Source organism: Hypanus sabinus, chromosome 21 (assembly GCF_030144855.1).
Source record: "Hypanus sabinus isolate sHypSab1 chromosome 21, sHypSab1.hap1, whole genome shotgun sequence".
In the NCBI taxonomy this organism is placed as follows: domain Eukaryota; kingdom Metazoa; phylum Chordata; class Chondrichthyes; order Myliobatiformes; family Dasyatidae; genus Hypanus; species Hypanus sabinus.
Window position 1 is genome coordinate 53,249,329 of NC_082726.1, and position 19,726 is coordinate 53,269,054.

The following is a 19,726-nucleotide window of genomic DNA, read 5'->3' on the forward strand; positions in this document are numbered from 1 at the left end:
CTCGTGCAAACAGTAATGTAAGTTAGTTACTGCCTGTAACGCCGCCGGCGTTTAGGGCTACAATGAAGTTCTTCCATGAAGAGTAATGTAACAACAGCCATAAAAAAATGAGAATAAATTGCGCATTAAGTCCAGCATGCTTCCACCTTAATCTGATTTTATTCATCTATTTTATTGCTTTTTATTCAACAATTATATCCTCTTCTCCTAGGTCAATAACCTTGGTTGTGTCTTCACAGTAAAAAGCAGAGGTGATCAACTCATCCATTCAGTCTATGCCACCAGTCAACATGATTGTGTCAAATATACAGAACAGTGGCCATTTTATTAGGTACAGCTGGACATCTACTCATTAATGCAATTGTCTAATCAGTCAATTACATGGCAGCAACTCGATGCATAAAAGCATGTAGACATGGTCAAGAGGTTCCACTGTTGTTCAGACCAAACATCAGAATGGAAAAAAACCTTGATCGAGGTTATTTTTGCTGTGTATGGTTATTGGCACCAGACGGGGTGGTTTGAGTATCTCAGAACACTGTTGATCTCCTGAGATTTCCACACACAGCAGTTTCTAGAGCTTACAGAGAATGGTGTGAGAAACAATAAAAAAGTCCAGTGAGCTGCAGTTTTGCGGGTGAAAATGCCTTATTAATGAGAGTGGTCAGAGGAGAATGATTAGACTGGTTCAAGGTGACAGTAACTCAAATACCACGTGTTACAACACTGGTGTGCAGAAGAGCATCTCTGAATGTAAAACATGTAGAATCTTAAAGTGGATGGGCTACTGGTGCGGAAGACTGCATTGGGTTTGACTCATGTACCTAATTTGCCTCTGAGTGTAATTGTAATCTTTACTGCCGGATTCCTGCTATTCCTGGTAACATTCTCTCCCTTGTTTCATCAGAACCTATACAACTCTGCCTCAAAATTATTCCAAAATTCTGTTTCCATGCTATATGAGAAAGTGACACTTCCAAAGATTTACAACCCTCGTTGACAGGATTTGTCAGTATTTCCAGCTTGTTGAATACCTGAAGACAAAAGAGGCTGTGGAAGCAAATCCAACCAGGGCAAGTTGTGCAATTCCAGCATTCATTTCAAGAGGACGAAAATCTAAAAGCAAGGATTTGAGGTGAGACTTTCTAAGGCTATGATCAGACCACTTTTGGAATATTGTGAGCAGAGGAAGTTCTCAAGAATGACCCCAGAAATGAAAAGAGTTAACATATAAGGAGTGTTCGATGCCTCTGGCCCGTACTTACTGGAATTTAAAAGAATGAAGGGGGACTTTACTGAAATCTATTGAATATTGAAAGGCTAGATAGAGTGGACATTGAGTAGATATTTCTAACAGTGGGGGAATCTAGACCAGAGGGTTCATCCTCAGATTAGAAAGATGTAGAACAGAATTTATTTAACCAGAGGGTGGTGAATCTGGGGAATTCATTGCCATGCATGGCTGTGGATGCCAGGTCACTGGGTATCTTTAAAGTGGTGGTGGATAGATTCCTGATTAATAAGGGTGTCAAAGGTTACAGGGAGAAGGTAGGAGAATGGGGTTAAGAGGATAATAAATTGACCGCAATCGAATGGCAGAGAAGATTCAATGGGCTGACAGGCCTAATTCTCCTTCCATGTCTGATTTGTAACTCAGGTCCAGAAAATAACCATTTAGAGTTGGCAGTTTGACATGAGTCCTCTACTGTCCTTCAAGAAAGGAATCACTGATGTCAAATCAAATGGTTAGCCCTGAAAACCCTCAAGATGGTTGGGATGACACCATAAACAATTCTGCACAGCCTATTCTTGTTATTGTGTTTATCCAATATTTTTCACAGAAAAGTAATCAGACATTCAATTGAGACAGCAAGGAGCAGTTGACAAAAAAACAAAATTATTTCAATTTATTTCTAAATTTCTTGGCTGTTACTTCAAAAGTAGTTTCAGAAGCCTTTGGTGTCCAGCTGCTCATCGAGAAGAGCACAGCAGACAGCTGGTCAGAACCACCGGCTGGTGAGTGAACACAAGAGATTCTGCAGATGCTGGAAATCTTGAGCAATGCACTCAGAGTACTAGACGGACCCCACCGATTGGGCAGCATTCATGAAGGAGAATAAACAGTCAACATTTCAAGCTGAAACCTTTCATCAGAACTGATGAGGGTCTCATCCTGAAATGTTGTCTACTTATTTCCCCCCACAGATGCTGCTTCATCTGCTGAGTTAGTTCAACATTTTGTTTATGTTGCTAGGGAGTGGATAATCCAGCCCCAAAAAGTTCAAAGTAAATGTATTGTCAAAGTACATATATATATATATCACCCTGAGATTCATTTTCTTGCAGGCATTCACAGTAGAACAAAGACATACAATAGAATCAACGAAAGACCACACACAGACAAAGCCTGTCAAATCAACCAACATACAAAAGACAAACTGTGAAAATACAAAAAAAATGCATAAATAAATAATACTGCAAACATCAGTTGTAGTGTCCTTGAAAGTGAGTCCAGAGTTTGTAGAATCAATTTAGTGTTGAGGTTTGTGAAGGTATCCACGCTGGTTCAGGAGCCTGATGTTTGAAGGGTAATTATTCTTCCTGAACCTGGTGCCCTTGGGCCTAAGGCTTCTGTACCTTCTTCCCAATGACAGCAACGAGAAGAAAGCATGGCCTGGCTGAAGGACAAACATTATAAACAATAGACGATAATAGACAATAGACTATTGTCTATTATTGTCTATTGTCTATAATGAAGGAGTTCAGGATAGAACTCAGCTGATCATTGTCTTTGCAGCAGGACAGTGAATGGTTTTAAGCGAGCACCTCCAGATGTGTTGCTGTCCCTCAGCTCTGTAATTTAATGCCGGTCAAGACTTAGTGCTGGACATTCCAGAGTTTGTTTTGAAGTTCCTTACTGAGCTACAGTAATCCATGCTCAAGTTTAATTTAATTCAACCATACATAGGAATGCGCACATATGAAGCAGTGTTCCTCTGGGACAAAGGTGCAAAACACAGTACCAACAGTCAACACACAGCACCCAGCACATATCGTTAGGGTAGCAGAAAACATACAGTTACAAAAATATATAAAATAATAATAATATAGCCCAAGTCCGTGAGCGTTATGGCCTGTAGATTGATGGCACATGGATGTTTCTGCAAGAGCAAGCCGCAGCAGTTCCTCATCTGGCGCAAGTGCAGCCGCGGTCTGGCTTGCATTCCCAGGAGGGAACACTGGAGGGCAGCACTGCCAAGAGGGCCCAGCCCCCAACTCAGTTACAGGATCCAGCAGCGCACAACCAGCTCTAATGTTTCCATCATCACACATTGTTAGTGAGGACACAGGAGACTGTAGATGCTGGAATCTGGAGCAACAAACAATCTGCTGGAGGAGCTCAGCGGATCGAGCAACATCTGCCAGGGGGTGGGGGAAGGAACTGTTCATGTTCAGGTGAAAACTGCATCAGGATTAAGGATGGAGAGGGAAGAGCAGAGAGGGATGGTGAGACAGGGGCCAATGGGTAATTGATTGAACAAAGAGGGGTGAAGAATGATAAGCAGATGACCAATGTAAGGAAAAGTGAGGGAGACTGAGGCAGGTGGATGATAAATGGAGGCAGAAAAAAGAAAGGGGCAAATGAAACTAGGCGCTAGAGGAGTGAAAGGTGAAGGTGGAGACACCGATGAGGGTGATGGAACTAGGTGCTAGGGGACTGAAGGGTGAAGGTGGAGACACCAATGAGGGTGATGGAACTAGGTGCTAGGGGAATGGCGGGTGAGGCTGGAGACACCAATGAGGGTGATAAGGAACACAAAGTTTACCAGTGCTGGAATCTGATAAGTAAAGAAGGTGGTAATGTGAGCTATTAGGGGAGAGGTGAAGGAGAGGCGGGACCAGAACTGGATGGAGATGGTGGGACGCCAAAGGATGGAATATGTAGGTCGTAGGTAAATGGAACTTGGAGAAGAAGGGGGGTGGTGAAGACACTTATTACTGTTCTGATTTGATGGCTACGAGATGGTATAACATCAGCCACACTTTCATTGGAGACCTTTCTGAAGATATAGATAGTTCAGTGCAGGAAAGCTATCATTGTCTGCATTCTGTAATTTGTGTGTTTCATCCACTTTCTCCACCACGTTTAAGAGGAAAAAAGTGAAATGAAGAAAACTTTTGTCATAAAAACACAAAAAATGTTACCTTTGACAGCTGACATGAGTCAAAAAATTAGTAAATTTAAATACACGAGGAACTGGAAGTCCCTTAGGTAAACATTTTTCAATATACGTACTTGTGAAATAAATAGACTTTAATTTGCCTCCTCTACATTGGTGAGACACGTCGTAAATTGGGGACCACTTCACTTAACACCTCCGCACCATCCCCTCCAGTGGGACTTCCTGGTGGGCAAACATTTTAATACTGATTCCATTCCCATTCCAACATGTTGGTCCATGGCCTCCTTTTGTGACATGAGGAGGAACGATACCTTATATTCTTTCTGGGTAGCTTCCAAACTGATGGCATAAATATTGATTTATCCTTCTGGTGAACAAATTCCACCCCCCCCCCCTCTATTCCCCACTCTTATCTTTTAACCTCTTCTCACCTACCTATTACTTCCCACTGGGTCCCCTCCTCTCTCCCTTTCTCCCATGGTCCACTCTCCTCTCCTGTCAGATTCCTTCTTCTCCAGCCCTTGACTTTTCCCACCCATCTGGCTTCTCCTTTCACCTTCCAGCAAGCCTCCTTCCCCTCCCCCACCTTCTTGTTCTGGCATCTTTCCCCTTCCTTCTCAATCCTGAAGGCGGGCATTGGCCCAAAATGTCGACTATCTAGTCATTTCCACAGATGCTGCCTGACCTCCAGCATTTTGTGTGTGCTGTGCACTGGATTTCCAGCATCTGCAGGCTTTCTCATGTTTATAATTTTTATGATATTTTAGCTTCTATCTTTATGGAGGTGAAGATTCCAATCCTTATGTTGTCTCATATAAATTACTATTTTGGTTTTTTGTCTGTTCTTGTTTGTGGAATGAGCTGCCAGAGGAAATAATAGAGACAGATTCACTTGCAAAGCTGGGAGAAATTTGGACAAGTAGATGAACAGGAAAATGTCTAAGAAAGGTGCAAACAGAGAAGGAGGATATTTGGCCCATTATGTCCTTGCTTCTCTCCACCAGGGAGTCTCTCATCTAGCAACCCATCAAAATATTTATCCATCATATGCTTATCTAAATCTTTCTTGAAGGCAGCAATGGAGCCGACCTCCACCACATGTGTAGGCAGTGCATAGAACAAATGTTCCATCCATCATTTACTTTACAAGTAATTTAGTAACTACAATGACTTGATTGTCATCTGTATTACAATAACACAATTAATTTTATATGCGTCTTGGATAAAATACTGAAGTCACAAATGTCTCTGTTGTGTTTGACGGAGGTTCTGCCATGTTGTAGTAGTTGGCAGCACTTTCTGCCGCTCAAACTGTTGTAAAATGGTACTATAATCCCTCACCTCCTTATCCTCCAGCGGGGTACTGAGGCCTCTTAAATCTATCACTACATTTGGACGCCAGCAGCAGCGGACAGCTCAATTTTTATTCTGCACAAGCTGCCTTCGACATCTGTTATATTCATCAAAGCGAAAACACTTTGCATGGGTTGCATTATCAGCAAAACAAAATTAAGAATGGCATTATGACAAATAAAATATAGACATTAATGTCACTGCTTTCTTTAGGTATACACAGACCTGCAAAGTTTCACTGCAGGTGTTGAATGTTTCACACAGTGAACTAAAGTCTTCAAAAAGAGAGCCTGGATGAACAATCTTCTGGAAGTATAACAAATACACAAACAAGTACTCCATTGTGCGCAGGCTATGGTATTTGATTCATTAAATATTTCAAAAAAGTAATATCATAACTTCAGTTATTTCAGTTCTCCTTGCCTTTTCAAGAGGGCGTGAGTCCTAAGGGGAAGAGAATTCTGGCAGATCTAGTGGGCATTCAGCACTTCAATGTTCCTTCTACACACAGCCTCGTTATCTAGGTCTATCTTCTATCCCCTTCTCCCTAGTGGTCTTGTTTTTTTTTATATCATAAATGCTTTGGTATAGAGTCAACACAGAAAGAGGCCCTTCAGATCAAGCAGTCCAGGCCAACCAAGATGAGAACTATTTGCCTTTGTTCGACCCATGTACCTGTGAACATTTCCTACCCATGTCCCTGTCCAAGTGCCTTTTAAGTGTTGATATTGTAACTACCTCACGCAATTTCTCTGGCAGTACATATACAAACCACCCCCAGTTGTAGAAGTTACCCCTTACGTTCCTATTAAATCTCTTCCCTCTCGCCATGTCCTCTCATTCCCAATCCTGGAAAACTGCTGTTCACATTCACCCTCCCTATAGCGGCCAATTCTAACCAAGTCAATTGCCACTGTTAGCAACACCCACAAATTTGTTATATTTGTAAGACATGCCCTCAGCTCCAGTAATGATAATCTTGACGCAATGAAATTTAAACAAAATTAAGCATAAATACGTAACCAACAAAAAATACGACATTCATCGGCTCCCAGTACTAAACAAAACTGCTGAGAACAAAGCACGAATACGTAACTGAACCTTACACTTTTACCACACCCCCACCCATGTGACTAGCTACCATAATAAATTGAATTGAATTGACTTTATTTCTTACATCCTTCACATACATAAGGAGTAAAAAAACTTTATGTTACATCGCTGTCTAAATGTGCAATCATAGTAATTTATAATAGTTTATAATAAATAGAACAGTCAATATAACAGAATACACTCAAATCAATGGGAGTTAATCAGTCGGATGGCCTGGTGGAAGAAGTTGTCCCAGTGCCTTTTGGTCCTGGCTTTTATGCTGTGGTACCGTTTCCTAGATGGTAGCAGCTGGAATAGTTTGTGGTTGTGGTGACCCAGGTTCCCAATTATCCTTCAGGCCCTTTTTTCACATCTGTCTTTGTAAATGTCCCAAATCATGGAAGTTCACAACTACAGAACCGCTGGGCTGTCTGCACCACTCTGCAGATGCCTCATGGTTTGTTGTGGAGTAGTCCCATGTCACATCTCCTTTGTGCTGGATTAAGGTGCAGAATTTTTTTTTTGCATTTTTCTTGTGGTTTAACTTCACTATGCTGGCTTGTAATGTAATAAAATTGCATGTACATTCAGTGGCTGCTTTGTTAGGAACCTTCTGGACCTGATAAAGTAGACACTGAGTGTATGTTTGTGGTCTTCTGCTGCTGTGGCCCATCCACTTCAAGGCTCAACAAGTGCATTCAGAGATGCTCTTCTGCATTGTCACTACATTGTTGTAATGCCTGGTTATTTGAGTTACTGTAACTTTCCTGTCAACTTAAACCAGTCTTGTCCATTCTCCTCTGACCTCTCTCATTAACAAGGAATGTTCATCCACAGAACTGCTGCTCACTGGATTTTTTTTTGTATTTTTATACCACGCCTGAGATTGTTGTGCATGAAAATCCCAGGAGATCAGCAGTTTCTGAGATACTCAAACCACTCCATCTGGCACCAACAATCATTCCACAGTCAAAGTCACTTAGATCACATTTCTTCTCAATTTTTATGTTTAGTCTAAACAACAGCTGAACCTCTTGACCATGTCTGCATACTTTTATATATTCAGCTGCTACCATATGATTGGCTGATTAATGAGCATGTGTACAGATGTGCCTAATAAAGTAGCCACTGAGAGTTAAAATTTTAGTAAATTTTCTAGTAATTGTTATGTCCATGACTCTGGATTTTCTAGAAGCTTTTCAGTTTTTCTGTAGCAGTTGTCACTCCACTTCAATCTATTTCATTGTTTACATATTATAATTGAACATACTTTTCTCTCTCATCTGAGTATGAGACGACTACAACTTTTTCTTTGACTTCTTCCTTTGTTTTGGTGAAACCACCAGGTTTTATGGCTCATTCTTGACTTCCGAAGAACCTCTAATCAATATCACCAAATCCAACAATTTTGTCCACCCCACCTTCTGCAGATTAGCTCCATAGTCAGTAAGAATGGACTGCCTGCACTTCATCTGGATTGGCCCTCTATCACAGGATTCACGATTTCTCAGAGCAATTCCACTCCACATGCAGTAGCTTAAGAAAAATAGTCAGGAAAGATTTTTAAAATGTTGGAGCACTGGGGATAATGTGAAACTATTGTAGAAGAGGCCATAAGATAGGAGAAGAATTAGGCCATTTGGCCCATCCAGTCTGCACTGTCATTCCATCATGGCTGATTTATTATTCTTTTCAATGAAATTCTCCTGCCTTTTTCCTACAGCCTTTGATGTCCTGATTAATCAAGAACCGATCACCCTCCACCTCAAATACACCCTGTGGATTGGCCTGAACTGCAATGAATTCCACAGATTCAACACCTTCTATTCTAAATGGACATTTCTCAATTCTGTGGCTGCTCCCTCTGGTCCTAGACTCCACAGCTATAGGAAACTTCATCACCACATCTACTCTATCTAGGCCTTTCAATATTTGATAGGTTTCAATGAAATCCCCCCATTATTCTTCTAACCTCCAGCGAATATAGGCCCAGAGGCATCAAATGCTCCTCATATGTTAACCTGTTCATTTCTGAGATCAGTGTCATGGATCTCCTCTGGACCCTCTCCAGTGCCAGCACATCTTTTCTTAGATAAGGGGCCCAAAACTGCTCACAATCCTCAAAGCACAGTCAGACCAATTCCTTATAAACTCACAGAATTACATCCTTGCTCTATATTCTAGACCTCTAGAAATGAATTACTAACATTGCATTTGCCCTTCTTACTACTGACTCAACCTACAAGTTAACCTTCAGGGAATCCTGCTCAAGGTCTCCCGAGTCCCTTTGCACCTCTGATTTGTGAATTTTCTCCCCATTTAGAAAATAGTCCACATATTTATTTCTTCTACCAAGGTGTATACACTATACACTTCCCTTCACTATATTCTATCTGCCACTTCTTTGTCCATTCTCCCAATCTGTCTACGTCTTTCTGCAGACACCCTACTTCCGCAACATTATCCGCCCATCCACCTATCTTCATATTATCTGAAAACATGACCACAGAACCATCAATTCCTTCATCCATATCATTGACATATAATGTGAAAAGAAGTACTCCTAACACCACCCCTGTGGCTCACCACTAGTCACTGGTAAGAAACCAGAAAAGACTCCCTTTATTCCCACTCTTTGTCTCCTGCCAGTCAGCCAAACTTCTATCCATGCTAGTACCTTTCCTGCAATACCATGGGCTCTTATCTTGTTAAGTAGCCTCATATGTGGCACCTCATCAAAGGCCTTCCGAAAATCCAAATAAACAACATCCATCGATTCTCCTTTGTCTATCCTGCCTGATATTTCCTCAAAGATTTGTCAGGCAAAATTTCACTTTGAGTGAACCATGCTGAATTCAGCTTATTTTATCATGTGTCTCCAAGTACCTTAATAATGGACTCCAACATCTTTCCAAAAACAGGCCTATAATATCCTTACTTCTGCCTCCCTTCCTTCTGAAATAGTGAAGAAACATTTGCAATTTTCCAGTCCTCTGAAACCATTCCAGAATCTAGTGATTTGTGAAAGATCATTACAAATGCCTCCACAGTCTTTTCAGCGACCTCACTTGGAACTCTGCAGTGTAGTCCATTTACACCTTGTGACTTATCTACCTTCAGACTCTTTAGCTTTTCAAGCACTTTCTCCTTAGTAATAGCAACACTCACTTCTGCCCCTGACACTTGCACTTCTGGCATTCTGCTAATGCCTTGCACAGTGAAAAGTGACGCAAAATCCTTATTAAGTTCATGCACTATTTCTTTGTCCTCCATTACTAATTCTTCAGTATCATTTTCCAGCTGTTTGATATCTACTCTGATCTCTCTTTAACCTTTTATGTATCAGAAAAAGTTGTATCCTCTTTGATATTATTGACTAGCTTACCCTCATATTTCCTCTTTTCTCTCTTTGTTTTTTTTAGCTTCATTCTGCTGTTTTTTAAAAAGCTTCTGAATCCTCTACCTTCCCAGTAATTTTTGCAATATTGTATGCCCTCTCTATATGTCCTTTCTTGTGCTTGTTTCCATCACTGTAACCATTGTTTGGTGTATAATTTTGTCTGGAACTTTACAACAAGGAAACATGCCAACGAAGAATCCTGACAACACATGCATGCTGGAGGAACTCAGCAGGCCAGGCAGCATCTAGGAAGTCAACATTTCAGGCCAAAACCCTTCAGCAGGACACCCTTCTAAGCTACTCCCAATTTGGTCACATTTGATCCATATCCCTCTATACATGTACATGTCACGTTGTAAATGGGAATCCTATCCGTGTTCAGGAACACCATAAATGAGTTTCACTGGAATGTAAGCCTTGAAGTGTTACCACATGATTATATTGTAGGAAAAGATTTTTACTTGCAGTGTTCCAGAAAATCATTGTAACTGTTCAATTAAGTCTGCAGACTTTGAAGAGTGTACAAGCAAGATGGGATTTCTGGTGTCTTCTGTCATCAACACTATGTGAAAATTCTTCCTCACAGAATATTGTAGGGCATCCGAATTCAAAGCAAAATAGAAGTACAATTCCTTGAACATAATGAGGTAACCACTTAAGGCAAATATAGCAATCTACCTTTCCCTTTCAGCTGATTATCCTCTTGGATAATTTGTACTTTGCATCACCAAGCATAATTGTTCCACTTATTGTGACCATGCCCTCTGGAATTCCTTCCCTAATCTATTTACCTTTCCTTCTTTAACATCTCCTTAAATCTTACCTTTTAGGCCAAGCAGTTGGGTGTCAGTTTTCAAACGTAGAACATAGAATTTGGAACAGAGAACAGAGAATACCACAGCACAGTACAGAACAGGCCCTTCAGACCACAATGTCGTGTTGACCTTTCAACCTACTCCAAGACCAATCAAAGCTTTCTGTCCTGCATAGTCCTCCATTTTCCATTTACCCGTGTGCCTATCATAGGAGTCTCTTTAATGTATCTTGAATGTGGTGAAATATATTTAAGGAGATGGAAAAATTTTTGGATGCAAAGGAGATCGGGGTTATAGGAAGATAATAGGATATGTAATTGAGATCGGTTATCAACCATGCCGAACGGAAGAGCATGGTCAAAGGGCTGAATGGTTAATCTTTCTCCTATTTTCTGTTCTTTTAATTTCACCTTATCTGGTTAGGATAAAATATCAAATTCTATTTTCTAAATCTCCTGGGGTATATGCTATATTAAAGGTTTTATATAAATACAGATAATTTTTCGTCATGGCAAAGGCAATCGTCCACTTTCCACCCCTGCTGTAGATTCACAGAGCACTACAGCACAGAAACAGGCACTTCAGCCCATCTAGTCCTTCCACAACTATAGATTTGTCTAGTTCCATCAACCCACACCTGGACCATAGCAATCCATATACCTCCCATCCATGTACTTACCCAAATTTCTCTTAATGTTGACATCAAACTCACATCCGCCACTTCTGCTGGAAGCTTGTTTCACACTCTCACCACTCTCCGAGTGAAGTTCCCCCTCAGATTCCCCCTTAATATATCATCTTTCACCTTTATAGATGTACCATGGAGAGCATTCTGATAGGTAACATCCTTGTAAATCTCCTCTGCACCCCTTCTATCCTAGGTCCTAAGTACCTAGGACATCTTCAAGGAGCAGTGTCTCAGAAAGGCAGCGTCCATTATTAATGACCTCCAGCACCCAGGACATGCCCTTTTCTCACTGTTACCATCAGGTAGGAGGTGCAGGAGCCTGAAGACACACACTCAACGATTCAGGAACAGCTTCTTCCCCTCTGCCATCCGATTCCTAAATGGACAGTGAACCTGTGAACACTACCTCCCTTTTTTAATATATATTTTTTCTGGTCTTTTGCACAATTTGTAATCTATTCAATTTACGTATACTGTAAATGATCTACTTAATTATTTTTTTCTTCTTCTTCTATATCATGTATTGCATTGAACTGCTGCTGCTAAGTTAACAAATTTCACGACACGTGCCGGTGACAATAAACCTGATTCTGATTCTGATTCAACCTATGACCTCTAGTTCTATTCTCACCCAACCTCAATAAAAGCCTGTTTGCATTTACTCTATCTATACCCCTCATAATTTTGTATACCTCTAATGTCTTCCTTTCTGTACAGTTCACCACAGATACTGTAGATTGTAGGAAAGGGGCAGTGCTTTGAAAAGAGGGAGATGGAGGATTCCCATAACTGAGGGACAATAAAGTCATTGCACCGACCTCAACCTGCTGCTTCAGAAATTCTATTTGCACATTGTTTGAAATGCTGAACCGAGTAAGGGAAGCTTAGCTGGGAGGACCTATCTACACAGCTCTGTAACAGACCGCAGATTTCCACCCGCAGGCTAAATCTTTTTTACTTACTTAAAATTTCATTCAGAATCAGGTTTATCATTATTGACATATGTCATGAAATGTATAAATACAAGAGGTTGTACAGATGCTGGAAACCCAGAGCAAAAAGCACAAAATGCAGAGGGACTCAGCGGGTCAGGTAGCATCTGTGGAAATTAATAAACAGTTTGGGCCGAGACCCAAAAGTCATGAAATTTGTTATTTTGAAATACATTAAAAAGACTATAAATTACAATAATATATAATAATATATTTTGCATTTATTTTTTCGATTAAGTAGTGCAAAAAGAGAGCCAAAAAGGAGTGAAGTACAGTAGTGTTCATGAATTGGTTCATTGTCTGTTCCGAAATTTGATGGCAAAGCTGGATGGAGGTATTAATGAGAAGAAGGCATGTCCCGGGTGGTGAAGGTCCATAAAGATGGATGCCGCCATTTTGATTTCATTCTGATTGCAATAAAAAAGGTATGCCATTGTCCCAAGAGGAGTGGTAAATTTGATGACCTGCTTATTGTAAAGGTATGCAATTTCACTTGAAGGCTGAGCAAAATGTATGTATTATGGGAGAAGCAACAACAGTCTGACATTATAGAATAAGTGTGAAGTTAATAAGGCCAACGTCTTTGCATACAGCCGAAGGATCTTCAATTTGGAGAGCTCATGAGCTGAGCAAACTCCGATGTTTATCAACCGTTGTGGAAATTTAATGGCTGTTAGGGGTTTTCATAGGCTGAGCATGCCCTCAGACTGTACTGCCTCACTGATGGAGATGCATCCACTGTAGCAGAGTGCATGTTGCACCATGTTTAACATTAAACTGGCCTGAAGCTCTGTTTCAGTTTGTCCTGAGTTTAAATGCAAAAGCTTGCTGGAAACAATGACATTTATTCACATTATCAGTTGCCAACGGGTCTTTCGAGGGAGACGGTTATTTCTTCTGAGGACACGGGAATCAAGTGCCCCCTGGAGGTGAAGGTTGCTTCTAATGAAGACCATGTGACAGTGGCTTTGCTGTGACAAGGACCAGTCACAGATTATCTGAGGCTGGCTTTATTACAGCTTCAACGCAGTCCAAACTTGTCTCCATGACGATTTAACTTAAACATTCCAGTTAGCAGTAAAATAAAGCTTGTGTGGTCTTTGCGATAGTTTTGCCTCATTAATTATCTCTTGAAAAATGAGATTGTTATATTAAAAGCTGTATGCAATTTATATATCTCGAGGAAGAGAGAGATAAAGTGCTTATGCGCAGTAAACAAAATGATGTTGCTATATAGTGACGATTTGATAGGTTGTACTTCAAATGGAGTAACATGTAGAGCAGACAGGTAATCCAGTAACTAGAACTAATGAACTGGAGACAACTGTTCAAATTCTACCATTACATTCAGTTAATAATTTGGCATTTTAAAAAAACATATGGTTAAGAGTAAGGATGATAGCATCCTTAGAGGATCATTCCATAAGCCTATCTAGTTCACTAATACCCTTCAATGGAGGAGGTTGTTCTGACCCTGTATGTCTTATATCCAACTCCAGACCCACCAGTCTACTTGCCTCTTAAACACCTCCTGAAAAAGCTCAGCAAGCCATTCAGTTCAAAGGCAATGAGGAAAGCACAATAAATTTTTTAAAGGCTTCATAAACTATTCTAACATCTGTCTTTTCTTTAAAACACAGGATTAAATTATCCTGTAAAATAGTCACCAGTATCCACAGACTCTCACAGCTAACTCGTGCACACTCCTCTCTCCCTGCTTCTTCCAGAAATTCCGTTCTTATCCCAAGTCAAGCCAGGCTTGCCGAGTGCTCAACTGTGCTGAGTTACAAGTACGATGAAAGATGTGCTTGCAGCTGCATCACAGGCATATAGAAGACACAGAACATGAATTACAGTTAAATTATACATAAATTACACAAGATAGTGAAGAAGAAAAAAGGAAAATGCAAAACAACACACTGGTGCAAAATAATAGACTACTAGAGACAAGTCGATGGTCGTTCAAGAGAAACTCAGCAGGGCTCTGTCACTGAGGTAGGATTAGGATTGTGCACATTGGTTCAAGGACCTGGTAATTGTAGCTGTTCTTGAACCTGGTAGTATGAGACTTCGGGTTTCTATCCATCCTGTCCAATGGCAGCAGTGGGAAGAGGGCTTGACCCAAATAGTGGAGATTCTTGATGATGGATGCCACTTTCTTGAGGTAGCTCCCCAGACTGATATTTCAATGGGAAAAGTATGTGCCACCATTGGACCAGACAGCATCCACTCTTTAAAGCTCTTGTGTTCCTGTACATTTGAATTGCCAACCGAGTCATGATGTGACAGTTCAGATACTCTTGTTTCTTTGTCTCCATCATATCTGCTCTAATAATCAGATTATTAGCTGGATGTCTTTAAGATGTCTTCCACTTTTCTTCATCATGTTTTCCACTATGTCACATCTCACAAATTTCTGCACACTTGTCTCCCAGTCAGAGCAAGAATAGGGTCTGTTCTTTTCTTCGCTGCCTCCTCTCTGCAATTTAAAACATGCTCATTTTCTCACTTCTCTTGTTCTGGTGAAGCGTTCTTGAAACTATGATTCTGTTTCTCTCCCCATTGATGCTGCCTGACCTGCTGATGTCTTCCAAAACTTCCAGTTTTTGTGTCAGACTTTCAGCATCTGCAGATTTTTGCTCCAAATAATTTATTCTCTTGTATTGCAACCAAGGCCACTTTATTAGGTACACCTGTACACCTGCTTATGAATGTAAATATCTAATCAGCCAATCAAGTGGCATCGATTCAATGCATAAAAGCATGGAGACATTGTCAAGAGGGTCAGTTGTTGATCAGACCAAACATCAGAATGGGGGAAGAAATGTGATCTGAGTGACTTTGACCATGGAATGATTGTTAGTGCCAGACGGGTGATTTGAGTATCTCAGAAACTGCTGATCTACTAGTGTGAAAAATTTAATAAAAAACATCCAGTAAGCATCAGTTTCTTGGGCGAAAGCACCTCGTTAATGAAAGAGGGCAGAGGAGACAGGAAGTTGACAGTAACTCAAAAAAAACGTGGGTTACAACAGTGGTGTACTGTACAGAAGAGCATCTCTAAATGCAGAACATGTCAAACCTTGTAGTGGGTGGCCTACAGCAGCAGAAGGCCACAGGATGTACCTAATAAAGTGGCCACTGTGTACTATGAACAATGTTATACTCCACTCCAGGCTTTGCTTTTTTTTAAACATACACCAGTTTTAAAAATCCAGGAAATTAATAGACATTTTACAGATCATTCACCTTACACTTCATTCTGCAATAGTTTGAAATTTAAATAGTCCACTGTGTGTGTTTTTGAAAGTAAATCTTTATTCAGTTGTTTAAACATCTGTTCAGCTCAGAAGTATCAAAAGTGAGCTTTATTTCTTTACTTTAGGTAAGACATCATTGCAAATATTTATACTTGCTTCATTTAGAAAGAAAAAAGCTTTGTTATTTTCATGTCTAAGGTTAACAACACAATTAACAGCTCAGTTATAAATTTAGTAATGCTTTTAAACCGTTCCTCCTGCCAAACACCTCTTACATAGCTAATAAAAGTGAGACACTAACAGGACATGATCTCCAACTGCACTATCCCCTAGAAGTCAATAAATGTCCAAATTGTTCTGCAATTTAATCCCCACCACAGACCATTGTTCCATCCATGAATTTTAGAGGTTGTGTATAACTGAAATTCCTCATCAGTATCATTCATCTAGTTTGGTTTTATTTTATCAAAAGAAAAAAAATCACAGACAACTATTGTTCCAGCATTGTATATTGTTATGAAGTAAAATTATTATAAATTACTTTAATCTCAGATTAATCTGATCTAGGAAGCATGTGTGGCTACATCTAGAAAAAGGAATGTGCTTTCAAGCTTTGAGGAGTTGGAGATTTTTTTCAAATCAATGAGGCATTTTATTGAGAAGTGGGAGTGGATACATTGCATGGAGAGTGCTAGGAAAGGAAGCACTGCCACTGAAAGGCCATCATAGTCCCGCCATAGAAAACACATTGAATTATGGATAATAGGAACTGGAATGGGCTTTGTTGGCCTTTCAAGCTGCTCTGCCATTGAGTACAATCATTGCTAACCTTCTATAAATTCCTGTTCAATAACCACATTACTTTTGCAACTGGAGATCTCTCTCTCTCTCCTAAATATTTACTCAATGATTTGACCTTCATCATGTAGCACACATATCCTGGGGGAATTCAGTAAGACAGGCAGCACCTATGGAGGGGAATAAGTAGTCAACATTTCATGCTGATGCCCTTCAGAAGAGTCTTGGCCCCAGACATTATCTGTCCAATGATGCTAAATTCCTCCAGCATTTTGTATATGTTACTCAATATTTCCAGAATCTTGGGTGTGTTACAAATGATTGCAGATCTAGTCAACCCAATCTCTCCTCCCTTCACAGTACCACCATTCCAGGATTCTGTTCGCTGAACCTCTGGTGCAACAATTCTTTCATGATCATTACAGCCTCTGCTGGTGCAAGTTCAAATTTACTGTCATGGGCATACATACCCAGAGTACAATTGCCATGAAAATTAGCCTTTTGCAGCAGTACAGTAAATCACAAGCATTTTTACTGATTTTTTTTAAACTTAGCAATAAAGCAGTAACAGGTCCTTCCAACCCATCGAATCCATGCTGTCCTGTTTAACCCATGTGACCAATTGATCTGCTAATCCTTACATCTTTGGAATGTGGGAGGAAACCAGAAGACCCAGAAGAAACTGGCGTGATCATGGGGAGAACGTACAAGCTCCTTACAGACAGCATCAGAAATTGAACCCTGGATGCAATGCAGCATTATGCTAATTGCTTTGCTACCGTGCCAAATTAACATAAATTATGTTTAACTTACAGAACACAATAAATAAAAATATCATAACAACAATGGTGCAAGTTGAGATCAATAGAGTCCTAGGAAGGATTAGGGATTCAAGAACCTGATTGAAGCAAGGAATCAGGTTTGTGTCTCAGGTAAGGAAACTAAATCAGAATTCTGTGCCACAGGGTATTCTTCCGAAGGCGCTATGCAATGCCTGTGTTTTAAACTGGTTCATGTGATGCTGAAGAGTTCAGTGTAGCAATACAATAAACATTGAGCAGTAGTTGAAAACTTAACATTGGGCATTGGATTGATTAAGCTCCTAAGTTTAGACATGGGCGACAGGATGGAGAGTAGAGAGGGTGATGGGCACTAGAATGGGAGCAGTAAGATAAGATGCCACGGTCCAGAATCATAGAGCTACCCAGCATGAAAGCAGGCTTTTCAGTCCAAAAGCAACTTGCTGATCTTCAGATCTTCGTGCGGGTAGATGGGACAATAAAGAAGCTGGATCAGCACAGACAAGATGGACCAAAGGACCTGTTTCTTTTCTGTAGTACTCTATGACTCTACACTAATCTTACATTCATTCCATCTCAACCTCCCCAAATTCCTATCAAATCCCCTTTGAACCTGTGGTCCACCTGCAGTATACACTAAGAACAAGTTACAGCAGCCTGTTTAACACATCAACCTGCCATCTTAGGGATGTGGGAGGACATCAGAGAATTCCAAGGAAGCTATGTGGATAAAAAATACGGACTTGGCACAGAACATCAACAGTGTCTCTGGAGCAAAACCATAGCAGCTCTACTCACTTCGTTGCTCCAGGGATTTTGGGCTATTCTCCTCAGAGTATTAGGGTTGAGAGGAGACTCAATCAAGGCGGACAAGAACCTGACTGGCTGAGACAGGGTAATGAGAGAGAAGCTGTTCCGAAGAGTGGATTGTCAAAGATTAGAAGACATGACTTTTCTCCAAAGGATACTAGGAGGTTATGAGGTAGAACTTGTTATTCACAAGAATAGTTATGGTGGACAGAGCATCAATCAGTGTCTTCAACAGACAATTGGATAGACATTACAGAAAGAGTAATAGAAATTAGGGGAATGGTATTGATGAGATTGCTCGACTCAGAGCTGGCATAGTCTGGATGGGGAAAATGGCCTTTGGCTCTGCTGTAACAATGCCACAATTCAATTGATAGTTGGGACTTGGTGCAGGTACATGAATCCCACACCATGCTAAGGCAAGGAGGATGCGTCATCCCACCAGTTGGGGGAAAATTCAGGCATAACATGTCACATGTTAGGTAATGGGTGGCAGAGGTAGAGAACTACTCAATAGTCCAAGCCTCAGAGAGCGGGCCTCGAAGAATCGATGATGAAGATCAAACATTGAAAGGTAAAAGTGAAGAGATCTGATTAAGAGGGAAAGCAGAACTTGTTGCAGAAAGGAGATTAAAATGAATAGAAATGTGAGCGAGATCTAGAGCATTGTACAGACAGAGTGGGGAGCTCTGTGAGATCAAACCAGAACATAAAATAGTCAAAAGGCTTTCATTATTTTCATTTTGACTTGCTTTTAACTGTGCATCTTCCAAAAACAAATGGTGTCACAGTAGCCTAGTGATTAGTGTGATATTTTACCCCTTGGGGCATCGGAGTTCAATTCTGATGCTGTCTGTGAAATGTTTGTCCTGACCATGAGCTCATATGTTTCCTCCAAGTGCTCTGGTTTCTTCCCGCAGTCCGAAGTTCAAGTTCAGATTTAATTGTCATACATGAATATGTATAGACAAAAAATACAGTATTTCTCTGGGACCAAGGTACAAAACGGTATGAACCGTCATACACAGCACAAGGCACATAAAGCACAGAAGATTATGATAGCACAAAATAATAATAATGATATAGTCAAAGTTCCTGGGTGTCACATCCTGTAGATTAATGATGCATGGAATGTTGCAGGCATGAATAACCCCACAGAAGTCTATTCCTCACATGCTAGTGCAGCCACAGATTAACGCAATCCAGCTTGTCTTTCACCAAGTGAACACTGGAGGGCAGCACTGACGGGAGAAGCCAGCCCCCAATCCACCACTGGTTAGAACTATCAGATGAGTAGGTTAAATTGTCATAGTAAATTTTCTGTGAGTAGATAAGGGTTAAATAGGTGGGTTGGTGGGTGGTGTGGCTGGTTGGGCCAGAAGGGCCTGTTCCACGCTCTGTCTCTAAATAAATAAAATAAAGCTACAAAAAATTATATTATAGACAGAAAATGTTGGATATGCTCAGCAGGTCAGGTAGTCTCTGTGGTGAGAGAGATAAAGCTAACAGTTTAAGTTAACAGTTCCCAAGGGCT

The 19,726-nt window shown here is 40.6% G+C and overlaps 1 long non-coding RNA gene across 1 annotated transcript in view; it reads left to right on the top strand.

Annotated features, from left to right (window-relative positions):
* The first annotated feature begins 238 nt into the window (after positions 1–238).
* LOC132379052 (uncharacterized) overlaps positions 239–19,726 on the top strand; it is a 34,332-nt gene continuing 14,844 nt past the window's right edge. The window contains exons 1-2 of the long non-coding RNA XR_009507276.1: positions 239–331; positions 908–1,135. This is a non-coding gene — a long non-coding RNA (uncharacterized LOC132379052). The remainder of the gene's footprint in view (positions 332–907; positions 1,136–19,726) is intronic.